Below are 16,348 nucleotides of genomic sequence, written 5' to 3' on the forward strand. Positions count from 1 at the left end.
ATCAGAGGCGTCTCGTAAAATAAACACCAGTAAACAGGCGCGAGATTCAATTACACCGTTATTACTCACGTCAAAGTGACCGCAAACTCTCAAAGACAGAAACACAACTTCAAAGACTCAATACGGGCCTAAACAAAGCGACCGCATAAACGAAGTCACCCCAATTTTGGGTAATCATTAGCGCCATAATCGACTTGTTACTGGCCTGTCACTCTCACAACGTATACGCGTCTAATTACGTGGCGTTTCGTGTCCTATTTCAATTAAAATAATAGCTTGATGTCCGATTTAGTGTTGAGTGAGTGAAGCACGGGATTTTGCTATAGCAAAAGCGAAAGTTTCAAAAATAAATGACATTGTAGATAAGACTAACGGGTTTGTATTTGAGTTCGAAGAAATAATCCTGATTTTTTTTCCCTACCTAATCGTTAGTAGAGGCTATTCCAACTACGTGTTGACTGCTAAATGAGCTCACGGGGCTCAACCTGAGAGAACTTGCTAACACCAGCAATATAATGTCAATACCAAAACACGATAATTACCGTGTTTTGTAAATCGATTTTAAATTTTATTCTCAACGACTCTATATATAGTTCAAGTCAGGTAGGCCTAGCTTAAAACCAAAATTATGACTTCTAACGACTAAATTGCTTTAGCGTTACTTTCTATCTAACAGAAGAATTCAATTTTTCATTGAACATTGTCGATAACATTTCAGCTGCAATAAAACTCACAATCTACGCAATTAAGATCTCTTTATATTGAAATTTCGATAATAGTGTGAAATACCGTTAACTAGCCATTATCTTTTCAGAAGATTAACGTGTTTTGAAACTGGAATTTTGACTATATTGAATTTGAATATTCATCCTTTTTTTTATTCCCTGTGTAAGCCGACGAGCATACGGCCCACCTGATGATGAGTGGTCACCGTCGCCCATGGACTTCAGCGATGCCAGGGCCAGAGCCAAGCTGCTGCCTACCGTTAAGTACTCTTCACAACCCTCGTTTAAAGAAGGATATGCGCTCAGGAAACACCTATTTCTATCTACACACATCTATTTCTATATTAAAATTAATCATCATCAGCCCACGTTCACTACTGGATTATAGACCTCCCCCAAGGCACGCCTTAAAGACCAGTCCTGCGTTGCTCGCATCCATTGGATTCCCGCGACCTTTTGCAGGTCGTCGATCGACCTGGTGGGAGACCTACCCACGCGCCGCTTTCCGGATTAAAATTAATAATTAATTTGAATTGAATAGGATAATTTGGTTTTATTGTCGTCATTTTATAATGAATTTCTCACTATTGCTTACTTTTAATAGAATTTTATCAATTTAATAAATGAAAATGACTTATTTGCCAAAGTAATTTTCAATTGAAATGCCTCTGATGGGAGTTACAGCTATTTCCATACGAGTGCCTTCAGCAAACGGTTAATGCATTATTGATTGAATCAGTCACGTTCTGGAAGTTTCCACCTCAACTAGAAACTTGTAGACGCTTGAAGAGTTGATAATTACCGTTTGAAACTAATTTAAAGGCATCCATCACTAGCCATTGACATTTCATTTAAACGGAATGTAATCAATTATTGATTGTTACTCTGCTGTAAAAGAAAGAGTTGAAACATAAATTAAAATTATTTTGTATGAGAATATTATTTTTTACTGGTGGTAGGACCTCTTGTGAGTCCGCACGGGTAGGTACCACCACCCGCCTATTTCTGCCGTGAAGCAGTAATGTGTTTCGGTTTGAAGGGTAGGGCAGCCGTTGAAACTATACTGAGACCTTAGAACTTATATCTCAAGGTGGGTGGCGCATTTACTTTGTAGATGTCTATGGGCTCCAGTGACCACTTAACACCAGGTGGGCTGTGAGCTCGTCCATCCACCTAAGCAAAAAATAAAAAAATAGTAAACTATATATTTTTTAAAGGTAAAGGTTCTACTACCAGTATTACAATCTCACATAAACCTTAATCATTTTATGCCCTTCTTAGCTAGCTTATACTACTTATATGGTTATAATTAAAAATCTATCAATCCAAATCACGATATATTCTGATGATTTTTCAAAGAAGTACGATCACAGAATTTTCTTCGTTCCTGGGTGTTTCTCGATCAAAATTTTCAAAGGGTTCTTTTCTTTATAAATTCGGCTCAGCGTCGTCTAAATTAATACTATCAACTATGTTAATTAGATTAACGCAGACTAATATAATAGACGTGACATAGAATACGTCCCTTTGATATAGACAGTATGATCATCTTCTTTTTTTTTGAGCAATAACTAAGGAAATGATCAAATTTTTACAATATATGAATTGTACATAAAAAAAAACATCAATCTTCTATTTTAGCTTATATTATTTACCATGAAAAAAAATCTACAGTTCGATATTATAAAGAAACAGGAATTTGTTATATGTATGATACTATATCACGTTATACGATACTTTATATTTTGTTAGTATTATGGGCAGTATAATTTAAAAGCACCGTCTAGACCGAGATAGACCAGAGAGGACTGTTGGCGCGCGGTCGGATGTACTCACCGGTGCGGCGAAAGCTGCAATTTCCGGCGCCACCCAGGGTTGAAAGCTTTTACTGGTTAATATACGGTAAAAGTGAGCCAACATTGCATAGCTACAAAAATTCACAACTGATTAAACAGTTTACTTAGTCTAATTTAGTAACGAAAATTTGTTACGACCCGCCGCAGCCACGAGCCTACTACCGACCTACTAAAGTTTACTATGATCATTCTTAGTTTTAGATTTGAATATATTGTCTAGAATTAGTAACAATTGGGCCTCAGCGAGTGTTCTCCAATGAAGACCACTAGAAGGACAGTTAGTTAGTTGAATAGGCAAGTTTCCAATGGAAGTTGGTCGTTTTTCATTTCCCGTCCAGCACCCCTAGTGTTGCCATCAATAAACGTCCGGATTTATGTAACCGAGTTTATGTCGGACCCTTCTCCTGTCCAGGGTTGCCCTTTACGTTTGATCACGCGATACGAGGTAGGGCCTTCGATAAAGCAATTTATGTGGATTTTTTCGGCCGCCTTTTAAAGATGATGACCCTGTCGAGAATCGTTCTGGACTATAATGACTTATTCTCTTTTTCGTTTTTCAAGCGGTGTCTTTGAATCTACACTGACAATGACAATTCAACGTGTATTAAATAATTTGGAGATGATTTATTTAATTTGATGAATCATTTCTATAAAGATATTCCACCTTTGGCAAAAAATCAACTTATCAGATTTCATAAACGTTTTCTTACTAGAGTCATACGACTGATATACTTAATCTATAATTAATAATAAACGGTCGTCTGGTGTAGTGGTAAGTGACATGGTCACTACACAAGGGGGCCGCGGGTTCGAATCCCGCCAAGGGAAGATATTGGTATGATAAATATAAATGTCTTTTCCAGGGTTATGGATGTATATTAAATATATGTACGTGTATAATAAAAATCTTACATTTATTTCCGTTATCTAGTACCTGTAACACAAGTTATTTACGAACTTAGCACAGGACCAGTTAACGTGGCGTGATTGTTATTAAATATTTATTATTATTTATTAATTAGAACTAAATGTATATTCCGAAAACTGCGTCCATATACGTATATGTTCATAAGTACGTACTAATGAACACAAATATCATACATAATGTATTTCTTTTAATAATTGAACGCTCTGAGTCAACGATGTACACATATCTTCGTATTAATAAGCCATCGTATGAAACATTTTCAGGAAATTCGTAATCACTTTGCGCCGGTACGAAATAAATCAATAAGCCGTGGTGATCAAAGAACGAATTCATTGCTTTGACTAAAAAATCAGGTGTACCTACTGAAACCTTTTTTTTGTCAACTATTCGCTGGTTGCCTAGGAGACTATTACAGCTATGCCCGTACGAGTAGGTGAGCTCCCGGGCTCAATCTGAGAGAAATTCCTAGCACTTGCTCTAACAAGAGCAGTGCTTCGCAGAACCTACCTCCGGATCGGAATCGCGAACCACCTAGAAAAGCCGACGAGAAACTTAGTGAGCTGTGTCTATGGTTTAGCTCACTCGTCGAACTCTTCGTTCGATCAGGACGATGACGTGTTGAAAACATTTCGAATATATCATCATCAAAGTGAAGAAATCACTCATTTCCCAAGGTAACCTCTTAAAAACAGGTGCGCCGTGAGCTCGTTCACGCATTTAAGTAATAAAAAAAAGAAAATTATGTATTAAATAAAAACAAAGGGAACTTAGCTTATATTATAGATTAAATAAACCCTTACATAAATAATATAATAGAAATGTTATTTTTTTTGTGTACGAAATTGGTTAAAATCATTAACACAATTATTATTTTTTCGGTTCTGTGATGATGGCCTCCGAAGAGTTCCTTTATTTGGAGCTAATCCTAGACGTCGGTACTGGTCATGATTACCATAAAACACAACAGCAATGAAACTGAACCAACATGTAAAAACAAACTCTGTAAGATAAAAAATAGAGGTCCTAATTAGCTAGCAAGATTGGACCTGAGCATTCAAACATTGCAAGTTAAATAAAAGCTTGTAATAAACGCTTACACTTAAGGAATGTAAATTAGATTAGTACCAATTTTTCTAATGAAATACGTACTCAAAAAAATATGTTCACGATTGACTTCCACGGTGAAGGAATAACATCGTGTTATAAAAATCAAACCCGCAAAATGATAATTCGCGTAAAAAGGTGGCAGGAACTTTTGTGAGTCCGCGCGGGTAGGTACCACCACCCTGCCTATTTCTGCCGTGAAGCAGTAATGCGTTTTGGTTTGAAGTGTAGGGCAGCCGTTGTACTGTTAAAAGGGAGACCTTAAAACTCATGTCTCTAGGTGGGTGGCGGCATTTACGTTATAGATGTATATGGGCTCCGGTAACCATTTAACACCAGGTGGGCTGTGAGCTCGTCCACCAATCCAAGCAAAAAAAAAGTACTAAGAACTCGCGTGCCCATCATAACTTAATAAAAAATATTCAATTGAATTTTGATAATAACGTCATAAAGTTTTAGTATTAAAATAGTTAATGTAAGGCATAAAAAAGGCATATCTGAATGCACACTTCATAGCTTGGCTTAAACCGTATGAAGGTTGAAATACGAATACTTTAATAACGCAGATAATTTACTGATACACATCATGGATTTTATCAAAATTTCTGATTCGGTGGTGCTGTAGTTAGCGATTCACTGTTGGGCCAAGGGTCGTGGGTTCGATTCCCACATCGGGCAAAAGTTCTTGTGATGAACAAATTTGTTTGCTCTTCGTCTGGGTGTCTATTGTCTATATATGTATGTATTTAAACGTATATAAGTATGTAAGTCAATATCTGGTACCGATAATGCAGGGAATCATAATTTAGGGCCAGAGATGACCGTGCGTGATTTGTTCACGGGTTTTTTCTTTTTTTCTGAAACTGAATTTTTGTATCGGTAACCCTCAAAACGACGCGATCAAAACGCTCGGTCGCAGATAATGCTTTTTTTTCTTTCCTACCTATGCTGACAGCCTTGAGAGGCTATTTCAGCTTCATCCTAACGTGTGTGGGTGAGCTCACGGGACTCAAACCGGAGTGTTGCTAACACGGACCCTAGCAAGAGCAGTGCTTCGCAGAATCTACCACCGGATCGGAAACGCGACCCACTGAGAAGATTCGGCGAGAAACTCAGTGGGCTAGATACGGTACATTCAATACGAATGATCCGATAAAGGGATTCGTTTGAACGTCGTATAATTTTGATGCAAACATTGACGCGTCACGTTTTTTCATTATAGCCGAAACGTGAAGTGTGATATTACGGTCATAAGCTTTACGACCGCGAGGGCACGAAGGGAGATCTCAATTATTCCTTTACAAAACTTTACGATACCGAGAGTGAGTGAAGACGTTAACACGCCTCACATAACAAGGTGGGTACAACCTTGACACGATTCCAGACCTTCGCAGATCATTTGAATATTAAACAGTCTCACGGGACTAAAGCTGGTAACTATATAATCAAATTTCGTCACCTATTTCCCAGTTCATTTACTAAAAAAAGAAAAAGACAAAAAAAAACATAGAAAAAAAATCTCATGTGTCATTACAGCTGCGAGCTTCACAATGACCAAAATACTGACGACTCAAGGTTGAATGTTCGCATTCTATATAAAATGGCCGTAACATCTCGTTGGGTGATTAAGATACATTGGTTCGTAGACGAAGGCGGATACTCACTCAAGGGCGACAGGACCTCACAGAGCTAACACTCACTGGACTAAACAACACTTCACTATAACAGCTCCGACCGTGTTCTGGAAGACAGTCAGTGGCGTGTAAATTTAGCTGGCGAGTGGCGATCGGCGATGCGTCGTCGCGGCGTGAACGGCGGGCGGTGACTGCTGGGGCGTCTAGGCGGCGCCCGCCTAGCCGCCGCCGCGCCCCGCGCCTTATCACACGAATAAAATTTATTTAATGGATAACCCGGGCAGCGATGGGATAACCATTGAAATTCTGCCGCTTTACGACGCGATTATTAATGACTTAAGTGCTATTTGGAATAATTTTTCCGGTACGTTACACGTTCACGCCGACGGTCACGGGTTATTGACGGAATATTCCGTGCTCACGGAAACTGAAACAATTTAGATCGTGTTTATTATGAACTAGCGGCCCGCTCCGGCTCCGCTCGGGTCTTTAACAAAAATTTCAACAATATCTGACGTTGTTTTATTTTAAAAAATAAAAGAACACTTATTGGGGCATGACTATAATAGTTAGACATATGCTGTCGCGACACTTCTTGTACATAATAAGGTGTTCTACAAAGTCGTAGTACATGATAGATATTCTATCATCAATAGTTTTCGTAGGGCACGCGATGTAAAGAATATTTTAGGTAATTTTTTACACCTTGGGTTACATTATTGGAGTTTTAGTATGAATCCCTATTTTTTTTCAAAAAAGATTATAGCCTATGTCAGTCGGGAATAGTGTAGCTTCCAAACGGTGAAAGAATTTTTCAAATCGGTTCAGTAATTTCGGAGCCTATTCAATACAAACAAACAAACAAATCTTTCCTCTTTATAATATTAGTATAGATTAGTATAGATACGCAGCGGCGCATTAATGAAGCGCTTACGTTCATGTGGGTCGTGTATCGAGGAAGGCAATTTAATTAGCATCGGACGCGGAATGGTGATAATTTGTACTTATAAAATAAAACTTCATATCGTTATTTAAAAAAGATTTAGAAATGCTGACATATTGGTAGTAAATTTTTCGAAAAACACTTTTTTTGTGTTGAAGCGAGAAAAACCTAAAATAGAAATCGAACAACGAATTTATTATCTGAGTTGTATTTAGTAAATGTAAAATAAAAATACTAAACTAATCAGGACCGTACTGTTGTTGGTTTGCGCGAATAGAATTTGTTTAGAACTGGAATAAAAAAAAAAGGGGAGTTTGTTACATTTTTGACATACTTCACAGAAAAATGATAGAACCGAAAACGTAATTTTCATTATGACTATTATATCTGTTACAAAATAGATTCGTCTATTATATAAAATGTTATAACAAAAATATAGATTATTCTATTATATAAAATGTCATATCAAAGATATAACATTTTATATAATAGAATAATTTATTTTGTAACAGATATAATAGTCAAAGAAAATTACGCTTACGGTTCAATCATTTTTCTGTGAAATATTCGAAACATATAATGATAATAATTTAAAACAAGAAATAAAACGTTAAGGTAGCTACAATTAGGCATATTACTCAAAAAAAACGAGAAAAAATAATAGAATTAATTGTGTGATTGTATTTTTTTTATTGTTATTGGTACACGTCTGCAATGAAATTAGACTAACTAGATGAGATGGTAGCAATCAAAGCTAAACAAAACCAAAAGGTTCAATTAAAACTGAGAAACTGTTAATCAGTAAAAACCGATTTAAAATCAATCTTGGTTTAAGTAAAAATAATGAGCTCAAGACCCAACTGATGCTAAGTGATTTCTCATATACATTACTAAGTGATGCCGCTACCAATACATAAAAGGTGTAAGTCATTTTTTCAGAATTGATTTTTGCTACCCATTTTTTTTATATAGGTTATCGGATGATTTCAACGATTGGTTGGAGTGTGGGGTGCTAAGGGCGTATTACAAAAATTTATACGTGCTTGCGGGATTTTGACATAGTTGATTCGTTCGATACCAGTAAACCAAGTGTATCTTATCCTTTGAGCCACTGCGACTTTCCTTAACTTGTACGTGTTTTTGGGACAAGAAAAAATCATAGCTTGGGGTTGTTCAAAATGGGACATTTCTTAACCAGAAAGATTCATTAAGCCCCTCTTAAAAAATTGAAACGGTAAAAAAAGGATCCTAAAAAGAGACAAACATATTATTAATGTTTATGCAAGAAAACGATATTGAATACTTTGAAAGGTTTCATTCCAACCGCGTGCGAAACGTACACATGTTTTTCATTCATTTTATTCAATCCGATATTGACGTGACGTCTAAAATTTGAAGACATTCAATCTGTCCGCATTTTAATTTACAATCTCCTCACTATACTGATCATTACAACGTGTATGACCTCACACTTGCTTAATTTTATACATTTTTATATTCCGACATTAATTCTTACTAAAGAAGAAAAGCACCTACGTAGCGTTTTCAGATTACCTTTTTTATTTTTATTGCTTAGACGGGTGGACGAGCTCACAGCCCAACTGGTGTTAAGTGGTTACTGGAGCCCATAGACATCTACAACGTAAATTTGTCAGCCATCTTGAGATATAAGTTCTAAGGTCTCAGTATAGTTACAACGGCTGCCCCGCCCTTCAAACCGAAACGCATTACTGCTTTACGGCAGAAATAAGCAGGGTGGTGGTACCTACCCGTGCGGACTCCCAAGAGGTTCTACCACCAGTAATTACGCGATTATAATTTTGGGGGTTCTATTTTTATTACGCGATGTTATTCCTTCACCGTGGAAGTCAATCGTGAACATACGTTAAGTACATTTTTCATTAGGAAAATTGGTACCCGCCTGTGGGATTCGAACACCGTTGTATCGCTAGATAAGACTGCACCGGACGTCTTATCCTTTAGGCCACGACGACTTCCTACCTCCTAAAGTCCTTACCTCCTAATTCCATACAACATAAGCGATTATCTCTAAGGAAGTCGAGATAACGAATACATTCCTCTTAAATATTGTATTAAATATCGTGAACAGGAACTTGGGGTCAAGGCGCTGATGATGTCACATCGCTTGAGCTGTTGATCAGCGTCCTCCACGTGGAAACTAGATCAGTTTGCTGTTAATAAATAGTGAATCCAGAATCTTCAGCAGACATCGACGAATTTGTTTAAAAATACTTTTGTTTGATTCTTAAGTAGACTTGGGTTTAGGGTAGTCTAAACCCTAAGGCTCACAAAATCTACTTATGCAGTTTCATTTCGCTTTTTTTTTTTCATTCTAAACAGAGATAATATAAGAATAAGTTTCTTATAATTAATTAGTATATCTTATAAGTATAGTGACATAACTATTATTTAAGCTGATGATGATGTTAAAGTGTAACTTTACTGGTGGTAGGACCTCTTGTGAGTCCGCGCGGGTGGGTACCACCACCCTGCCTATTTCTGCCGTGAAGCAGTAATGCGTTTCGGTTTGAAGGGTGGGGCAGCCGTTGTAACTTACTTGAGACCTTAGAACTTATATCTCAAGGTGGGTGGCGCATTTACGTTGTGGATGTCTATGGGCTCCAGTAACCACTTAACACCAGGTGGGCTGTGAGCTCGTCCACCCATCTAAACAATAAACAAGAAAAAAAAAGAAGTAAATCTATATTTTTAATTGAAAATTAGACGGCAACCAGCACAATATTTAAATATCGACAAATAACAACTTGATCGGCCGTGATCATTAAATTATACAGAATTCGAAAAGTCGGAAATAATATGTATAATGGACATCACTGTCTACTGTAAACCGTAAAAGGATTTTTTTTTTTGAAGTAAAGATTACTGGTGGCCCGGATGTCTTTCAGTTTTATTAGAACAGGTGGACGAGCACTTGTTCAGCCGGGAGGGGTGGTATTTGTTAACAGCTGCCCGAGTGACTCCGAATGAGACCTAACTGATTAAGAGCAGCTGCCTCGCAAATGCGAAAAAATGTAATGCGTTTTTACCGTATTTGTATGAAAATCGTAAATATTTTGAAAATCGGAAATTGTAAATTGAATAAAATTGACGCGATATTAAATAAATAAAAAGTTTTCATTGAATTCTCGCTAAAAATTTTAAAATTTTCTTACAGTTTTTCCGAATTACGAACATGATTAAAACTAATTGATTTGGTCAATTCGCGTTTGTTATTTTCACTATAAAAATTTCGACATTAACAATACTGTTCGGTTTCCGGGGAATAGGTATTCGTAATGTAAAAACATTTATCAAACTAGTATCTATTAATTGATAATGTTCTAATAATTTTTAAAACAATTTAAGAAAATAAAAATGTGTTGTTTTACATTTTCGTCGAAACACCTTGTATAATACATTCAGTTTAAATAATGGCCTATCCTAATTATGTTGTGGGTAGGTGTAAAACTTACGCAAAATCATGAGATCCAAGTTTCTTTGAGCCTTACGGAACAAAGGAGACACAAAAGCCGCCCACGCTCGACTTCATAGGACGGTATAAAGAGATCAAGTAAGACCAGTTTCCAGAACAGACAAATTAGTTTTCCAACGATTGAAGAGTCCCGACCCTAGACAATAGAAAAAGGACGTTTACAAGGACAAGATTATTGTTTATTTATAAAGTATTCACTGAATAATAATATACTATTTACTGACTGACACTGTAGTGTAGTGGTTAGCGCTCTTATCTGCCGCGCCGAGGGTCGTGGTTTCGATTCCGCATCGGGCCAATATTCATTTGATGAACAGTTTGTTTATTCTTTGTCTGGGTGCTTATTATCCATATTATATATACATGACTGACATACGTTTAAATATACTAGAGGTCCCGCAGTAGTCGAAATTCGACTATAATTAATTGGAATTGTAAGTTTGTACACTATTATGATTGTATTTTATACTTCTGTAATCACAAATTTCGCCAAGACTACACTATAAAAAATATTAAAAAAGACAAACAATATTTAATTTATTCTCAATTTGACAACAGACGTCAAGAACAAAAGTTTGACAATAAATAGTATGCATGCGTGTGTGCGTCAAATACATGGTATGTAGTGTGTGTAATGTTTTCTTTATTGATTTAATGTATCTTTTATGCATTATTTAAAAAAAATATTGGCATTGTGCACTTCTTCTCTATATTCTCTATAAGTGTGGAAAATTTCATACTCCTCCGTCCGCGCAATTTTCGTAAAATAAAAGGGTTTATGAGGTTAATATTTTGTGTATTCGAATAGGGAACTGATGCTATGTATTATAGGTGGATGGAGGTAAAGTGATATGTACAAAGAGGTTTGCATCAGGTGGGCCATCAATAGGGTATAGAGACATAAAGACGAACATCATGATGAATAGATTGATGAATGAAGTTACGAGGATCCAATGATCCGTTGCTCGTTTGGATAGCCTTACAGTTTAGTTGAACAGAAACAGAATGTAACCCAAACTACGAATATGTGTACTATACGCACACGGGCCTTGCTCCGTCCTTTGATGTCCACATAGGTCTCGTTATCAGTATTACATTTGATATTTAACTATTCACCAATAGTAAACGGGTCAGTTGTTTCGTATGTATGGGACATAATTTACTTTTACATTAACCTAACACAATAGAAATAAGAACATACAGCTCACTTGGTGGAAATTGGCTTTTGTTACATAAACATTGACAATGTAGGGACAAACGATGATGCAAAAGACGTTGCAGCCATTTGAAAATGGTATCGCTTGAAAAAAGTCACAACTGTCTATAATAAACGAAATGAGAGAAAAAAATATGGTATATATTTATTTAAAGCATACAAATAGAGATGTGACTATCTCAGAAAGCTAAGCACGAAGCTAAACTAAACTAAAGCTAAGTTGTAAATACAGTGTACTAACATTACGAAATATGTTTGCATTCAAAATTTAATTATTTCTTTATTCTAAATTTTAGTCTGGGCATACTTTTGCGGTAGGCAAGGTCCAACCTTGAGACATAAATATAAATAAATATAAATATTTTAATAACAATCACGCCACGTTAAGTGGTCCCGTGCTAAGTTCGTAAAGAACTTGTGTTACAGGTACCAGATAACGGAAATAAATGTAAGATTTTTATTATACACATACATTTATTTAATATTTAATATACATCCATAACCCTGGAAAAGACATTTATATTCATCATACAAATATCTTCCCATGGCGGGATTCGAACCCGCGACCCCCTTTGTGTAGTGACCATGTCACTTACCACTACACCAGACGGCCGCCAACATAAGATTAACTTTATTGCATAGATACAATCATTGTCTTACCCAATAAGTCTGAGAGTATGTCTACTTCAGTACAAACTATAGACATTTAAATACACACGTTATATTTTTTTAATAATGCCAACTGATTTACAAAATATAGAAAAGAGCATAAAATTAGATACTTTAATCTTTTTGCCATCACAAAATCTAGATTTTAGTTTAAATGTTTATAATAATAAAATTCAAATCGTAGAACGAAAAACAGAATGAAGTAAAGAAATACTAGAAGAAGAAATAGAAAAGGCCCCTAATGGCACGTTGTAATGGATAAAGGGAGATAAAACCCAAGGAGGGTTGACGTAAAGCAAGTGGCCGGTCGTAAAAATCATGCCAGATCTCCATGCCGCATGATACAAGGATACGCTGCGCTGACCTCACATAATGAGGGATAACAGCAAGATGAATAAGAAATCTGATTGCGCACCTCTCAATAGACAGATATAATTAGCAAATTAAAAATTATAATACCAATTCAAGAGTACCAAGTTACTGGTGGTAGGACCTCTTGTGAGTCCGCGCGGGTAGGTACCACCATGCTGCCTATTTCTGGCGTGAAGCAGTAATGCGTTTCGGTTTGAAGGGTGGGACAGCCGTTGTAACTATACTGAGATCATAGGTCTTATATCTCAAGATGGGTGGTGCATTTACGTTGTAGATGTCTATGGGCTCCAGTAACCATTTAACACCAGGTGGGTTGTGAGCTCGTCCACCCATCAAAGCAATAAAAAAAGAGGGATTTCATAAATTGGCTTGTACATTTTTCAAATAAATGTATAAAATCTTATCGAATGTCCGTCATATTTTAGATTAAGGCCGAGTCGTGTTATTTTCCAAAACTATCTCGATTCGCAGGCAATATCTCATTCCGACGTGTACAAATATATGTGAGCAGGCGCCATAAGAGTCTTACATATTAAATGCCGCTTCTTTGCATTATACGCTCCATTATTCCAAGGCTGTATGGTAAAAGCCGCCCGGGAATGTGGTCTTGGGGGGCACAACGTCTGTCGTGGTTTTTCCGGGGCGGTCAAACTAAAGGCATGTTGTAATGCTTATCACTATTAATTTGATGCCATACAAATTGAAACTTTTAAACATGGACTCCATGTCTCAAAGTTAGTGGTGGAACCCATAGACGGTAACCGCTTAACACCTGGGTAGCACCTGTGTCTGTTCACATGTAGTGCCTTAAAATAAATATGAATTGTATACAATTGTTCACGATTGACTTCCACGGTGAAGGAATAACATCGTGTAATAAAAAGTGAAAAAGTGAAGTGAAAGTGAAAATTATAATTTGCGTAATTACTGGTGGTAGGACACTCTTGTGAGTCCGCGCGGGTAGGTACCACCGCCCTGCCTATTTCTGCCGTGAAGCAGTAATGCGTTTCGGCTTGAAGGATGGGGCAGCTGGTATAACTATACTGAGACCTTAGAACTTATATCTCAAGGTGGTTGGCGCATTTACGTTGTAGATGTCCACGGGCTCCAGTAACCACTTAACACCAGGTGGGCTGTGAGCTCGTCCACCCATATAAGCAATAAAAACAAAAATTGTCCACATCGATAAACCGATAGTAGCCCCGAAATCCTCAAATTGCTCTGCTGCTCAGTTATTGCACACAGGTTAACAGGGTTACGCCCTTCGAACTTTCAGAATCCCGGGACGTTCAACTTGTATCGCTTTGTCGCTGCTTTGATGATTAATGAGTTAAATTTACAAGAGATCATATAAAATGTTCAAGTTAATAGATTTTAATGGTACAGTTTATTTATTCACGTTTGAACTTACAGCACTTAAATGTTAAATTATTAATTTTTATTCGACAAGTTTTTTTATTTATTGCTTAGATGGGTGGACGAGCTCACAGCCCACCTGGTGTTAAGTGGTTACTGGAGCCCATAGACATTTACAACGTAAATGCGCCACCCACCTTGAAATATAAGTTGTAAGGTCTCAGTATAGTTACATACAACGGTTGCCCCACCCTTCAAGCCGAAACGCATTACTGCTTCACGGCAGAAATAGGCGCAGTGGTGGTACCTACCCGTGCGGACTCACATGAGATCCTACCACCAATAGAAAAGCTTCAGCTGAGAAGCTGAAGAGAGAAGTTAGTTATTATCGAGAGAAGTTAGTTATTATAAAAAGGGAAGTCTTATACTTGCCCGATTGCTACTTTAGCCCGCTTCTGTAATGCACACATTATCTACTATTGGAACGGCAGACCCCATACCCTCGGATATTTGGAAAATTGAGTGTCATTATGGGCATTAACTGAGTCAATGTGAATTGTATTACTAAAATTAAAAAAAATATATATAGAAGCGTCTTCATCTACATATAAATATACTGAGATCTTAGAACTTATATCTAAAGGTGGGTGGCGCATTTACGTTGTAGATGTCTATGGGCTCCAGTAACCACTTAACACCAGGTGGGCGGTAAGCTCGTCCACCAACATAAGGCATTAAAAAAAACGTATAATTGAGGAATAAAAAAATATGTGGGTACCGTTAGATGGCACACTATTTTTTTTTATTGCCCTTGTTAGCAGACGAGCATACGGCCCACCTGATGGTGAGTGGTTACCGTCGCCCATGGACTTCAGCAATGCCAGGGGCAGAGCAAAGCCGCTGCCTACTACATTAAGGAAACACGGGCTTGTTGATAGATTTTTAATTTAAGAAAGTGGTGTGACACGCGCTTTATTTTGAAGTCGTAAAAGTTTAATTCAAACCACTCCAAGTACTGAGCCGTCCATTAAACCTGAGAAAATTTGCGGCTTATGTTAGAAAATAATAATTATTTTCTATACGTAGCATATATAATACAATACAATAATACTTAGTCTTCTCTCTCTTAATTAGTAGAGATTCTCGATCTTCCGTCCTCCCTTACCAAACATGAGCCTCTAGTTAAAGTAAGAGATTATGTACATCCTTGTGCCCGCGGTCTGCCCCCTAACTTCTAACTTCTGCAGAGCGTCAAGTCCCCGAAACCCTGCGTGTCCCTTAGACGCAGAAACCTCGTAGGAGGCGTCCTGCTCCAAAAAAAAAAAAACAAGAGATTATGTGACTTAAAATACTTACAAGTAAAGTTGGAATTATTCAGTGGTTTCTTAGACATTTTTGTTTATAAGATATATTCGATTACATGAGAACATAAAACTAATATAGATAAAAATTACCTTCAATATTCATCAAAACTAATTGAACCTCATTTCATTGAAAGAAACAGCCAATCTTTGCGAATCCACTTTAGTCGATACCAACGCTCTGCCTATTCCAAACCCCTTGCCTCCCATAAACTTTACTATCCAGTTTGAGGAAAGAAAACATCGTTTTGATTCCGTTATTTTTATTATTATTTTTATTGCTTAGATGGGTGGACGAGCTCACGGCCTACCTGGTTTTAAGCGGTTACCGGAGCCTATAGACTCGTACGTAAATCGATCGATCTCGTACGTAAATGCCACCGCCCACCTTGAGACAAGAGTTCTAAGGTCTCCGTTTTTACAGTACAACGGCTACCTCACCCTTCAAACCGAAACGCATTACTGCTTCATCGCAGAAATAGGAAGGGTGGTGGTACTTACCCGGGCCGACATCCCGGGACATGATCGACGATTTCAACGATCACAAATCGAAAAAAAAAATAATGTTCATATTATTAGTCAGCACACGAGTAAACGCAGACCTACCCTCACACGGGACCGTAGCAATAAAATAACAATTTATAAAGTGATCCTAAATATATGATGTATA

The 16,348-nt window shown here is 37.2% G+C and overlaps 1 protein-coding gene across 2 annotated transcripts in view; it reads right to left on the bottom strand.

Annotated features, from left to right (window-relative positions):
• The window catches only part of Ptp36E (protein tyrosine phosphatase 36E), a 146,676-nt gene extending 140,160 nt beyond the window's left edge, over positions 1-6,516 (bottom strand). Inside the window, exon 1 of one of the 2 annotated variants that reach the window (XM_028169638.2) lies at positions 6,278-6,516. The gene's annotated coding sequence lies outside the window, so the exon portion shown is untranslated. The remainder of the gene's footprint in view (positions 1-6,277) is intronic. The other variant, XM_028169636.2, reaches the window with a different exon arrangement.
• Positions 6,517-16,348: the final 9,832 nt, after the last annotated feature.

The sequence above is a fragment of the Bombyx mandarina genome, chromosome 19 (assembly GCF_030267445.1).
Source record: "Bombyx mandarina strain Sakado chromosome 19, ASM3026744v2".
NCBI lineage: Eukaryota > Metazoa > Arthropoda > Insecta > Lepidoptera > Bombycidae > Bombyx > Bombyx mandarina.